The sequence below is a fragment of the Balaenoptera physalus genome, assembly GCF_965194825.1.
Source record: "Balaenoptera physalus genome assembly, chromosome: 3".
NCBI classification, from domain to species: Eukaryota; Metazoa; Chordata; class Mammalia; order Artiodactyla; family Balaenopteridae; genus Balaenoptera; species Balaenoptera physalus.
The window spans coordinates 140804688-140818483 of NC_138890.1; the positions used below are offsets into that span (position 1 = coordinate 140804688).

The window sequence follows — 13796 nt, forward strand, 5'->3', positions numbered from 1 at the left end:
CTCTTCTGTATCCATAAATCACAATTTTACCTTACAAATGTAGTCTAAATATGCTTTCGCTACTATCTTTATGTTCAAAATCTCATTGTCTCTACTTAAGGTTTATTGCAGCAGTCTCCTAAGAGCTCTGTCTTCTCTCCACATCACTCTCACCCACCCAATATGTATCTCATACCAGGGTTATCTTTCACACATGCAAAAGAGATCCTGTGTTTTCCTTATTCAAAAACTTTCTTGACTTGTTATCAGTATCAGGATAAAATTCAAGCTTATTAACTACATATAAAAGGCCTGAAGAATTTGAATCCTTCCATAACTGACAATAGCTCTCCCTGGTCTATAGCCATTGCTCCACACTGACTCACATTCTATTTCACATTTCAATAATGTGCCTCTCCCTTTTTTCTCCATATGGAAACTTCTTATCGCTCCTTCAAGACTGTGTTAAAAATCAACTCCTCTCTGAAGTCTTTCTGAGTCTCTAGGTATAGTCTTTCCCAAATTCCTTTTTCCACTTACCTAATTTTACTATAATCATTTCTTTACATGTTTGACTTCTTCATTAGACTATAAGTTCTAAGGCCATTAGAAGTCTAATGCTTCTCTATGCCTCTGGGACATGGCAAAATTTAAGGGCTCGATAAGCATTTGACAACTAAATATACCTGATATACGTATGCCTTAAAGATCTACAACCTATTTCAAATATTAAGTTTAGTTAATAAAATGTATAGAAGGAAAATTGATAAAAGATTGATAAAAGAAAGACTGCAATTTTTCCAAGGGCTATCACCTGTGGCCACATGACTTTAGCCATGTGATGGAATAATTAAATTGGAATTGAAATGTCCAAATAAGTTATACAGTCTTTTTTCATCGCTAACCTCCCTGAACTTGAGTTTTCATCTATGTAATAAACATAACATTCTTCCTATTCGTCAGAATTGTTCTGGCAATTAAATGAGGCTGTGTGTAGGAAAGCTCCTTTAAATCTGGAAAAGATGTATAGATGCAAAGTGTTTTTATTATCCATATTGAGTCATGTAAGTAAATCTTTTATTTTTAAAAAATTCTTTAGTTAAATCAAAGTTTTTATATAAAAAAATTATTGGCCCTCATCTGTTGGTACTCCCTCAGCTCATAGCCTAATAAATAAGATATAATCACATATTCACATGAGATATGGAAAGAACATATCCTCAGTTTCAGTTTAATCAAATCATATTTAATGAGAAACAGAATATCTGTATTCTAGACCCTTTCCAGATAACATAACAAACTCCCTAATGCCAGATCCCTCAAAAAAATTTTAAGAAATAATTTATTTACTATCGGTCTGGGATATATGGCCAATGTAATAAAACACTAGACATACATGAGATGTAAATATTAAAATAAAGGATGTTTATCATTATCTAAATTAATATATTTGTATCCTAGAAAGGCAAGGAAAATCTGCTCAAAATCTATTACAATCAGTAAGAGACTCAACAAAATGGCTGGATATAACATAAATACCTTGAAAAAAATGAAAGTTTATTTATCGGCAATGACAATAGATAATACATGGGAAAGGACTCATTTTATACTTTAAACCAAACGGTTAGCATACATTTGGTCCATACCAAAAGGTCCTTGATATTTGGTCCTATACAAAACAACCATAAGAAATTTGGTCCATAAGACAATCTGTCCACACCAAAAGGTCCTTGATATTTGCAGGACCATTTGGTCCTGCCCAGACATCCATGGAGACATTTGGCCCACACCATAAGGTCCTTGATATTTGGTCCTGTCTAAAACCATTTGGCATGGACCAAATATGCTCATGGACATTTTAGATAGGACCAAGTTTCAAGGACCTTTTGGTGTGGACCACATGTCTTTTGGACCAAATGTCTTATAGACGTTTTGAACAGGACCAAATGGGCTATAGGAAACCAAGTGTATAAAATAGTTAGAAATAAGCCTACTTAGTGAGAGAAACAAAAAAAATTCTACAAAACCTTTAAGAAGGGAAATATGCAGTGTTCTTAAATGGCGTACTGAATAAAAGAGGTGACTTTTTTAAATAAACAAAATTATAACAATCTATTCTAAACAAAATCTCAATTTTGAGGGATTGGGAAGAGGCTGAACTTAATAAAATAATTCTAAAATTCTTCTGAAAGGATACTGAACAAGACTAACCATGAATCATTTATTTTAAAAAGAGGTTTGATGAATTTTCTTTAGCAGGTATTAAAACATAAAAGTACAATTAATAAAGTAAAGTGGTACTTCTGTAAGAATAGACTAATCTTAGTTGAGAACAGTGGAAAAAGTGTCACACAGATAACTGCTTAAATAATACATTCTCTCAGGAACAAGACAAGGTTGTCCACTCTTACCACTGTTATTCAACATAGTTTTGGAAGATTTAGCCACAGCAATCAGAGAAGAAAAAGAAATAAAAGGAATCCAAATTGGAAAAGAAGAAGTAAAGCTGTCACTGTTTGCAGATGACATGATACTATACATAGAGAATCCTAAAGATGCTACCAGAAAACTACTAGAGCTCATCAATGAATTTGGTAAAGTAGCAGGATACAAAATTAATGCACAGAAATCTCTTGCATTCCTATACACTAATGACGAAAAATCTGAAAATCAAGGAAACACTCCCATTTACCACTGCAACAAAAAGAATAAAATACCTAGGAATAAACCTGCCTAAGGAGACAAAAGACCTGTATGCAGAAAACTATAAGACACTGATGAAAGAAATTAAAGATGATACAACGAGATGGAGAGATACACCATGTTTTTGGATTGGAAGAATCAACAGTGTGAAAATGACTATACTACTCAAAGCAATCTACAGATTCAATGCAATCCCTATCAAACTACCAATGGCATTTTTCACAGAACTAGAACAAAAAATTTCACAATTTGTATGGAAACACAAAAGACCCTGAAAAGCCAAAGCAATCTTGAGAAAGAAAAACAGAGCTGGAGGAATCAGGCTCCCAGACTTCAGACTATACTACAAAGCTACAGTAATCAAGACAGCATGGTACTGGCACAAAAACAGAAATATAGATCAATGGAACAGGATAGAAAGGCCAGAGATAAACCCATGCACATATGGTCACCTTAATTTTGATAAAGGAGGCAAGAGTATACAATGGAGAAAAGACAGCCTCTTCAATAAGTGGTGCTGGGAAAACTGGATAGCTACATGGAAAAGAATGAAATTAGAACCCTCCCTACACAATACACAAAAATAAACTCAAAATGGATTAAAGACCTAAATGTAAGGCCAGACACTATAAAACTCTTAGAGGAAAACATAAGCAGAACACTCTATGATATAAATCACAGCAAGACCCTTTTTGACCCACCTCCAAGAGAAATGGAAATAAAAACAAAAATAAACAAATGGGACCTAATGAAACTTCAAAGCTTTTGCACAGCAAAGGAAACCATAACAAGATGAAAAGACAACCCTCAGAATGGGAGAAAATATTTGTAAATGAAGCATCTGACAAAGGATTAATCTCCAAAATTTACAAGCAGCTCTTGCAGCTCAATATTAAAAAAACAAACAACCCATTCCAAAAGTGGGCAGAAGACCTAAAGAGACATTTCTCCAAAGGAGATATGCAGATTGCCAACAAACACATGAAAGGATGCTCAACATCACTAATCATTAGAGAAATGCAAATCAAAACTACAATGAGGTATCACCTCACACCAGTCAGAATGGCCATCATCAAAAAATCTACAAACAATAAATGTTGGAGAGGGTTTGGAGAAAAGGGAACCCTCTTGCACTGTTGGTAGGAATGTAAATTGATACAGCCATTATGGAGAACAGTATGGAGGTTCCTTAAAAAACTAGAAATAGAACTACCATACGACCCAGCAATCCCACTACTGGGCATATACCCCAAGAAAACCATAATTCAAAAAGAGTCATGCACCACAATGTTCAGTGCAGCTCTATTTACAATAGCCAGTACATGGAAGCAAACTAAGTGTCCATCAGCAGATGAATGGATAAAGATGTGGCACATATATACAATGGAATATTACTCAGCCATAAAAAGAAATGAAATTGAGTTATTTGTAGTGAGGTGGTAGAGTCTGTCATACAAAGTGAAGTAAGTCAGAAAGAGAAAAACAAATACCATATGCTAACACATATATATGGAATCTAAAAAAAAAAAAAAATGGTTCTGAAGAACCTAGGGGCAGGACAGGAATAAAGACGCAGACGTAGAGAATGGACTTGAGGACACGGGGAGGGGGAAGGGTAAGCTGGGACAAACTGAGAGAGTGTCATGGACTTATATATACTACCAAATGTAAAATAGATAGCTACTGGGAAGCAGCCACATAGCACAGGGAGGTCAGCTCAGCACTTTGTGACCACCTAGAGGGGTGGTATAGGGAGGATGGGAGGGAGACGCAAGAGGGAGGAGATATGGGGATATATGTATATGTATAGCTGATTCACTTTGCTATAAAGCAGAAACTAACACACCATTATAAAGCAACTATACTCCAATAAAGATGTTAAAAAAATAATAATCATAATAATAATACATTCTCTCTGAAACTTCATCAATTTCCTCATGCAACTTTCTCTCACCTTCTTCTGTGTTGTTTTATTATTTTGTATTTGGCTGGCTCACATAATATTATCAATATTCAATCAGTTTTACCACAAAAAAAAAGGCAAATTTATGTATCTATTGCATCCCTTCATGCTTGGGTATTACAATTTGTGTTTTACATGTCTGTGTCACACTGTGCTTTCCTTAAAGTCAGAAAACTTTAGAAAATTTATCCATGTATCCCTATCACCTAGGCAGTGCCTAGCCCATTATAAAAGCATAAAAAACATTTAATTAAGTAAATACTTTTTAAAATATTTTTTTAAACGGTGTGACTCTAGCATGTAAGCACACCATTTCTTAATACAAACAAACCTTTCCTAGAAATCAAGATTGCCACTGACCCAAATCTGTCTTGAGTATGTTCACTATAGATTAAATATCCTATAGAAATATGATGACAGTGAGAAATCAGGGAAACCAAACCAGTAAGAAAGACCAGAAATAGAAACTAGGCTTTTCATCTATAACCAGTCTAGCAATATCAATGTTTAGAAACCAGAGCCCTTCACATGTATTTCATATGACAAATATTTTATCTGGAAACTTCAGAGTTTCAATTAAAATATAGGTTTACTGTTAAAGAAATTAGGAGTTATTAGCAAAATCTGTAATTAATTTGGATGGTTTTAAGTGTGGATCATCACCACTGCTATATCTTTCATTTGGAAAAACATAAACTCCATTACCATTCCTATTAAAGAAAGGAATTTAAACCTCAAAAACCTAATTGTATTTAAGCAATGTTAAGGAAAGGAATTTTTTTTAAAATTTTTATTGGAGTATAATTGATTTACAGTGTTGTGTTAGTTTCAGGTGTACAGCAAAGTGAATCAGTTATACATATACACGTATCCCCATGTCTCTTCTCTCTTGCGTCTCCCTCCCTCCCAGGAAAGGAATTTTGACCTAACAAACATGAAGACAATAAAACTTAATTTTATAGAGCTATGTTTGGCCTTGACTCTTATTACATCAAAGAAAATGAAAAACTAATAAGACATTACAATAAAATCTACATGATTATAGACAACATTTTGCCAGGAAACAATTGTGCATGTTTGCTTAGGCAACACCAACATAATAGCAAAATGGTATCCCTATGGCTATTACCCCAATTAAATTTTTTTAACTCTGTCTTTTAAATTAAAAAATTATCATATGCTAATGGAAGTTCTTCTAACCAAATTCTCATTTGCCTTGGAAAGCACAAAGCAGTTAGCCAAAATACGTTACAAAAACCAGAAAGAGTGTAAAGGAATTTATAATAATGCTGCAAATAAGGTTAACTGTCATTGAAAATGGTTACTTTTTCCTTTGATAATAGGATCCTAAGAAATAACTTCCTTTCACTGTGAAATTGATAGGATTTAATAATTGTTAACACAGAAAATTACAAATTGTACTAAATGAATCAGTTTGTTAAAGATGCATCTAGAACAGAAGTGAAATTTTAGAGCCCAAACTTGGATCGCAAATTCCCACAAATATGTCTGGATACTAGTTTGATACGCTACATAACAAAATGTGTAAGTCTTTTCATTCTAAATATTACATTTTTTTAAAAACAGGAGAGGATCTTAAGAGTTATTTACTGATCACAACATAAAATAAGTGATCTCTCTGAAAGTACCTGAAATGAACTGGTCAATAAAATTAAATGCCAATGTGGAAAAGATACACTACCTGATGTACCATCTTGCTGGCCATTCTTTCTATTCGGACAAGTTTTAAAGTTAGTTACAGGCTCCACTAAAAAAGGCAAGACTCCTGGGGACACTGGGTGACAGAGTTTCACAAGGCCACTAGTAACAACCCCAGTCTTTGGTTAGAAAGGGTTGTTTTCTTTAGCTTTCTTATATATGTGCCCAACCAGTGCTGTGGACTTGAGGATGTTTCATGATGTGTTCAGGGTAACAGTGAGCAAAATTAAGCTGTGAAACATTTTTTGTCTTCTGTAGTTCAGTTTTTATACATAAATTATTTTTAGAAGAAATTTTAAAACCTTAGCCAATATTTTGTTTCCATTTTAACTAATTTATCTTTTTTGTATAATGCAGCTGTAAAGTGATCTTCGGAGTATAAATGATACATTCTATAATAAGTGCCACATTTACAGGTGAAAAGTTTCTTTCTGTGACCATTTGGAGACCTTGAATGAGGCAGATTCTAAGCTTCAGCCTTACTCTCAAACTATGTTACTATTAAAAATTCTTTTCAGAGTCAAAAAGTCAACCTTATAACCTCAAACTCTATGTCTCCCTCCCTATTTTAACTCTAATATTCTGATGCTCACAGTACTTCTGTCTTCTGGAAGGCAAAAGGGAGTTGTTGAAGAGGAAATTCTTAAAATTAACAACCCCCAAACCCTAGACCTTGAGCCTATGAATATGAAAGAACACTGTTGCCAAATTGACACCAGTCACAAAAGACTTTGAAAATTAATTCAAAAAGAGTTTGCACATGTTGTCAAATCCCTGAATAATACTGCCCTGATCCAAGTGAGCCATTATGGAGGAGTGGGAAATCTCCTATAACAAGCAAATGATTATGGGTGGAATGAGCTGAATTGATTGAAGCAGACATTTGACATCTGGGCATATTTCCTCAGGCCTTGAATAAAGAGATAGTTCATGTTTTTTTAAAAGTCCAACTACTATTTCCTGCAAGAACTTTCCCTCCAGCAGATTTACCATGGAGGGTGGGCAGCCTAAGACCATCTCTATCCAGCAGGATACAAGGTAAAGTCACACTGTGAATTCTCCCACATCCACATTTTTAAAGTGTATATAAAATCATATACAGGCAATCTGAAGATCAGAGGACAGTCATATGCCTGCTTCTTCATTGTCTGGAAGATGATAGCAGTGGTTTACACACTAACTGCCCATACATAAAACTCAGGTCTTCTTTTAGCACATGCTGATTGAACATGTGCTTTCTCCTTCTCAACCACTCCCAGAACATAGGCACAAAAATGATTTTTGTCATCAGCCATATTCCACGTGTGTTTCTGTCAACATACATACAACTTTTCAGAGATTTATCTCATCATCCACTGAAAAGTGGAGCAAAAGATAAAATAAAACCTTACTAAAATATCTGGCAAGCCGACAGTGGCCAACCTGTGGCCCTCTCCTATGATCTTTGCATGATCAGTAAAGAGTAATGTAGTCAATAAGGCCAAAAAAAGAAAAAATATGCTTGGGCTCTGAAATTCAGATAAGATGGTTTTATGGTTTTAATTATATTGTAATAACTACATAGAAGTAAATATACTCTTCCTGTTTTAAGTTAGGTGAACATCTGTCGTAAATAACTCCAATGCTCTTTCTTTTGTAAACTAATTACACAATAGACCCTATAAATTCATGGAGTGTTAGGATGCAGAATTTAATTATATAATTCACTTAACCAAAGTTTTACTCTTGCTTCAGCACAGTTCACAATTCTCCACTTTCACAGAATGTAGCAGGAGTGCATTACATAATGCCCATGTTGATTTCAGGTTAGAAAGGAAGGTAAAGAAAAGCTTTGTGACTGTACTTTTCTACCTCTCTCTCTTAACCTGAACAAGGTGAACTAATGCCATTTATTCTGAACAGAAGGTAAAGTATTCAATTTAAAAATATAGATGCACTATTTTTAAGTCACTTAACTTGTGACAGTCCTTTTCTGAGTTCCGTAGGAAGAATAAGCAAGAATTCATTCATTTATTACTCATAAATCAGTACTCATTCATCACCTGCTCTATGTCAGAGAATAGATTATGTGCTAGAACTATAAAGAAGGATGGAAATTCTCATTATTTTGGGACAAATAATAGAGATTATTAGAATGTGTTCTATAAGGGATATATATACAAAGTATTCTGGGACCCCAAAGAAGCTACTCCTAGGAAGAGTCAGAAGAGCACTCTGAAAGGTAACATATGAGGCACACCTTCAAGTTGGTTGCAAGGAGCAGAGGCTCGGTACTGTGTTGAGCCTGAGAGATTTTTTTTTTTTTTTTTTTTTTGGTACAGAGCACATTAACTACAAAGATAACTAGAAAGTCACCTGGAACCAAAAAAGGCCCAGATGCCAACTACCTTCTCTGTCCTTTTCCAAGGGATTCGTAGCCTGAGGACTTTGCTTTGTATTCCTGCTTCATGGCCATCTCCATACTCTCAGTTCTTTTACTATAGATTGGCCACTTACTACTGATAGAGAATCCTATCCATATTTTCTAGTCCAGATCCTAGAAGCCACCAGAGTATTGGACAGAACCCTTCACACAAATCCACTTCATAATCATTAGCCGATCTGAAGATGTATTGTTTTGGATTTTAGTTCACCCTTGATCCAGTCAATAGTATAACCTATACAAGAACCATTCATATTGTGCCAGTGAGTAAAGTACTAAGGAACAAGGTAATTTTTCAAGAAGGGCAAGTTGAAGATAAGAGGCATTGAGAACTGTGTAATTCTAAAGTATGAATATGAATTTGCCCGGTAAATAAGGTTAGAAATGTCATGTCTAAGCAACATTGTTGATATGGATATGAAGATACAATAACAATGATGATAACTACCACTTATGAAAACTCTACTATGCTCCAGTTACTGTGATAAGTACTGTACATATATCAACCCTAATACTCAAAATAATTATGTGAATCATGACTATCATTCCCATTGAATAGAGGATAAAACAGATGTTCAGAGAGTTTAGGTAGTTTGTTCAAGGTCAAGTAGCTCATAATTGTCAAATACAGGATTTGAATCTAGATATACCTGATCCCCAAAATCTGTGCCTTTCCACTGCTCCATGCTGATTCTTTGGAGCCTTGAAAGAACCTGATACACATTTATATGATTGCAGACTTGGCTTTGATGAGTATAGCAGAAAGTTAAACTAGGAAGTAAAAGTGGGTCACTTTTAGAACAACTTTGATAATTACACTAGTAGTCTGCACTTGTCCTATACAAGATCTCCCTGGAAAGTGACAGAACAACAAGATGGACAGAGATTCAAAGCAGAGAGACTTAGGAGGCAAGTGAATTATAGTCTCAGGGAGCAACTTGAATGTCTGAAGTAAAGCCACTGCCATGGGGCAATTGAAGGGGGGGAAAAGATTTGGAAATTTTGGAAGTGAAGGGAAGCAACGGAAAGTGGGTGAAATGTTAACACTGATGCGGCGGGGACAGGAAGACAAGCAAATGAAAGAACTTGAGTAAGAGTATCTAGCAAGACAGGAAAGAACAGTATCATGGAACCCATGAGGGGACAACGTTTCAAGACAGTGGGAGTGGTCAAGAGTGTTAAATGATGCAGAGTGGTCCATCGTAATAAGGACCAAATGGAAAGCTCATAACAAAATCTACTTCCCATGGGGCTGATTAGAAAGCATTAAGCAAAAGAAATGCTAAAAGTACTTGTAATGATCCCTTTCACATAGTATTCAGGAAAATTTCCTTCTCAAAGTCAAGGTTATTTGTGTAGCTATTACTGATTCTTCAGAGACGGAAACCTTTCTCCAGAGCAACAGAACCACAGGTTACACTATTGAAGGAAAGTTCCATGAAGGGAGTACAATAAGACACAGCTTCAAGACCAGTTTATCCCATTCCAGGCTGAGGGTCATCCAGGTCCAAATATCACATATTTTCTCTCCAAAAGCTATTGTATGTTAACCCCTCAAATTAATTGTAAATATAATCTACCTTTTAGTTCCAAAAGCTTCCAGAATATCATCCAAATGATGGAATACTTGGAATGACTTGAGAAACTGATATTGCTGTTTTATTGATTAAAAAGACAAATGGCTATTTCAGTGTATTATTCTTTGTTATTCTTATCATATAGAGTAAAACCATAGGATATTTTTAAGTTTCAAATCTTTCATACATTTATATCCCTTCATGCAGGGTGTTCGGAGGGTGAAGGTGGACTGAGGTAGTCTTTAGTGCTGGTCACCAAATACTTATGTCTCTCCCTCCAGAAACATGGAGGATTGCAATTGTCTGCTTCCTTACAGCTGTGTGTGGCCATATGACTTACCTCAGCAAATGAAATGTGGCAAATGGCAGTCTGGGTGTATATATGAACTAGTACATGATTCACCATGCTCTTGCTTTGCTGTGCCACACCAACTGGCCAGCTTCCAGAGATTTACTCTCTCGGTCTAGGATCCGAGTGAGAATAACACAGATCAGCATCTCCAGTCCATCCATGATGGACACGTAACATGAGCAAGAATAACTTTTGTTGTTTAAAGCTGCGAGATGTGGGTGTTTGTTACTACAGAGTAATCTATATAGCTTGTCTGAATGGATATACATAGTGTGTATAGTTTGTGCAATGGTGAGAAAGATGTGGCAGAAGAGAAAGAAGGAAGGTTTGGTAGAATTCACCATCACAAACAAAACAATTAGTGCTGACTTTATTCTATTCATGATGAATAGCCACATGCGATGGGAGAGAAAAACACACAGGCTAGGCCAGTGTAAGAGACTCAGGCAAGGCTACCTATAATCATTCACCTTGGGTAGCCATCACAGCACCCAAATACTAACTATGTTGGAAGAAACTCATCATATAGTTTCTTACAACCACAAGAAAACAAGAACCAAATTCTTCATCTTGCTTAAGATGACACATGGTAAAACCATGGAGAAGTAGCAGTCCTCATAATCTTTATGGTGTGGATCTGGAACACCAGGGATTGCTTAGGGCCTGTTAAGTCTCCCGAGTTCAATTGATTTTTATCAGCTAGTAAGCATAAAGCTTTACTCTGTGGCCTCAAAACTGGCAAGAATAGTTTCAGCCAAAGGCAACGTTTTCTCACCACATGGTTAAAAATATACATATTGGTTTGGCAATTTCTTAGTTGCATATGGGTAGAATGTATTTTAAAATTTTGTGAATTTTGAAGGCTAATATCTTTTAAAACTCTGGAAGAAATTGTGAATTTAGAAAATTTCATGTTAATGTTAAAGGAAGTTAATATATTTAATCTTAAAGAATAATGAAGTAAATGTTCAATAAGTTATTAAATAGTATATACATGTCACACAATATTTTAAATGATTCCAACACTTACATACATTAAAAGAACTTCTGCAAACAAAACATTGGCCTCCAGCAATACAAGATTTTTGTTTTCTTATTGTTTATCTATTTTCTGAACATAAATTGCCTGTGAAAAAATCAGATTTCCTTAAAGAATGAAATAGTATAAATGGGCTATCAATAGTATTTTAGTTAGAGAAAACTAGTTACTCTTTTAGAATAATTGAATATGAGATGTATTGCTGGTACAAGGGAAACAAAATGTAATAATATGTGAAAAATTTATAGGCTAATTTGTAATTAATTCTAGAGTAACTACTAATGTTTTACAGGCAGGTGTTCTAAATTCACTTAGAATTTAGCCTTATTAATCCTGTAGCATATTGCAAGAACGGCAGTATGTCCAAGTAGTGAAATACTTGGTTCATATTTGATAGAATTATCCATAATTACCTTTAAACCCCCATGTACTATGTAAAGGAAACTTGCCTTGAGTTGTTTCATACATTGAACCTTGAGGCTAAAAAGCCCCTGAAACAGAAATAGTTTTCCCCAGAATTTACAGCCCTAATTCTTATAATCTTCTCCTTCTCTTTACTAGCCCCCACCTTCCAAATTCTTCAGTCTGTACCTCAAATGTTGACATGATTTTATTTGAGAGGATAAGAACAAAATACTTTACAGTACCAAGGGAATTCATGAGTCCTGAGTTGAACAGCCAAAAGTCCATTTTCCTACTGCTACAGAAATGTATCTATGTACCATATATATAGATTTAAATCTACATTTCATTTATATATACTTAACATATTATTTATACTGGATATGTATAAATATAAAGAAATACCAGGTATTAAATATTATATTAAATATTTACTAAATATATATCAATAACATATCATACTAAACAAATATTTAACATTAGAATATATTTAAGCATGATAGATCACAACTAACCTAGAACAATGTTTGGTATATAACAGGCATCCAATAAATATTTGTTGAATGTGTAGCTAAGAAACTTCAAATTCATGAATTAATTCATATCTATGAAAAAGTAAGCCTTTGATGTCAAATAGCTATCGGAAGATATCTAAAAGATAAAACTATTACTGCCTGTGAGCCATTGTTAAACAATATGGAGGGACTACCCATATGTTACAGCAAACATGGGAGATTCCTTTTAATTTTAAAGGACTGTGGGAACAGACATTCAAAATAGAAATTTTTTTTTTTTTAAGTGTGATTTGACTAGATTTGAAGTAGCTAAGCTGGGTGTAGCATCAATTTAAAAAAAATCACAAATCTTTCACAGTTCTTAGAAGTGGGCCCTGAACTTGTGCTCACTGAATAAATTTTTATTATACCATATAGATCAATCCCAATCTAAGAATGAAAGTATGGAATCAACATTTCTGATGCTATTCGCATAATGAATAATCACTCATACATGATTAGAAATGATTTAGTTATTGGAATTTCTGGATCTCTGTATTGAGATTTCTCATTTCCAATATTAGGCATACAGCACATCTACATGTATCAAATCATCATGTTGTACACCTCAAACTTACACAATGTTATATATCCATTATATTTCAATAAAACTGGGAAAATAAGAAAGAAGTCTCACTTAACTAAACAGAATCTTCAATTAGCCACATTTTTTGCTTTCCCCATTCAAATCAGAGAGACAAGAAAACAAGCTTATGTCTGTTTTTTATTTTTTTTAATGTAACTTTCAGTGTATATTCTGAAGTCAATGTAGGTTTGAATCAAGTCTTTATGACTTCCACATCCACAATAATATCAAGATATGCAATGATAACTGAAGTTTATAGAAATGACCCTGGATCCTGTAGGATCAAGGAAATTTCAATCCAAGGTCATTGTGTTCTGTTTATTAAGACAAAAAAATAGATTTTTATATCTTATTAAGATTTACAGCATCAAATAGTTAAAAAAACATTTTTCCTCAATTAATCAAAAAATGCCAGTATCAAGATATCCAATTCCCTAGCCATTCTGATTAGCTGAATTTGCAACAATCAGATCTTTGCATTAAAGTTTTAACTCTTCCTA

At 34.4% G+C, this 13796-nt stretch overlaps 1 long non-coding RNA gene across 1 annotated transcript in view; it reads right to left on the bottom strand.

Moving 5' to 3' along the window:
- The window catches only part of LOC309657944, a 53842-nt gene extending 40707 nt beyond the window's left edge, over nucleotides 1-13135 (bottom strand). Inside the window, exon 1 of the long non-coding RNA XR_014261982.1 lies at nucleotides 1-13135. This exon is cut by the window's left edge and continues 19760 nt beyond it. This is a non-coding gene — a long non-coding RNA (uncharacterized lncRNA).
- Nucleotides 13136-13796: the final 661 nt, after the last annotated feature.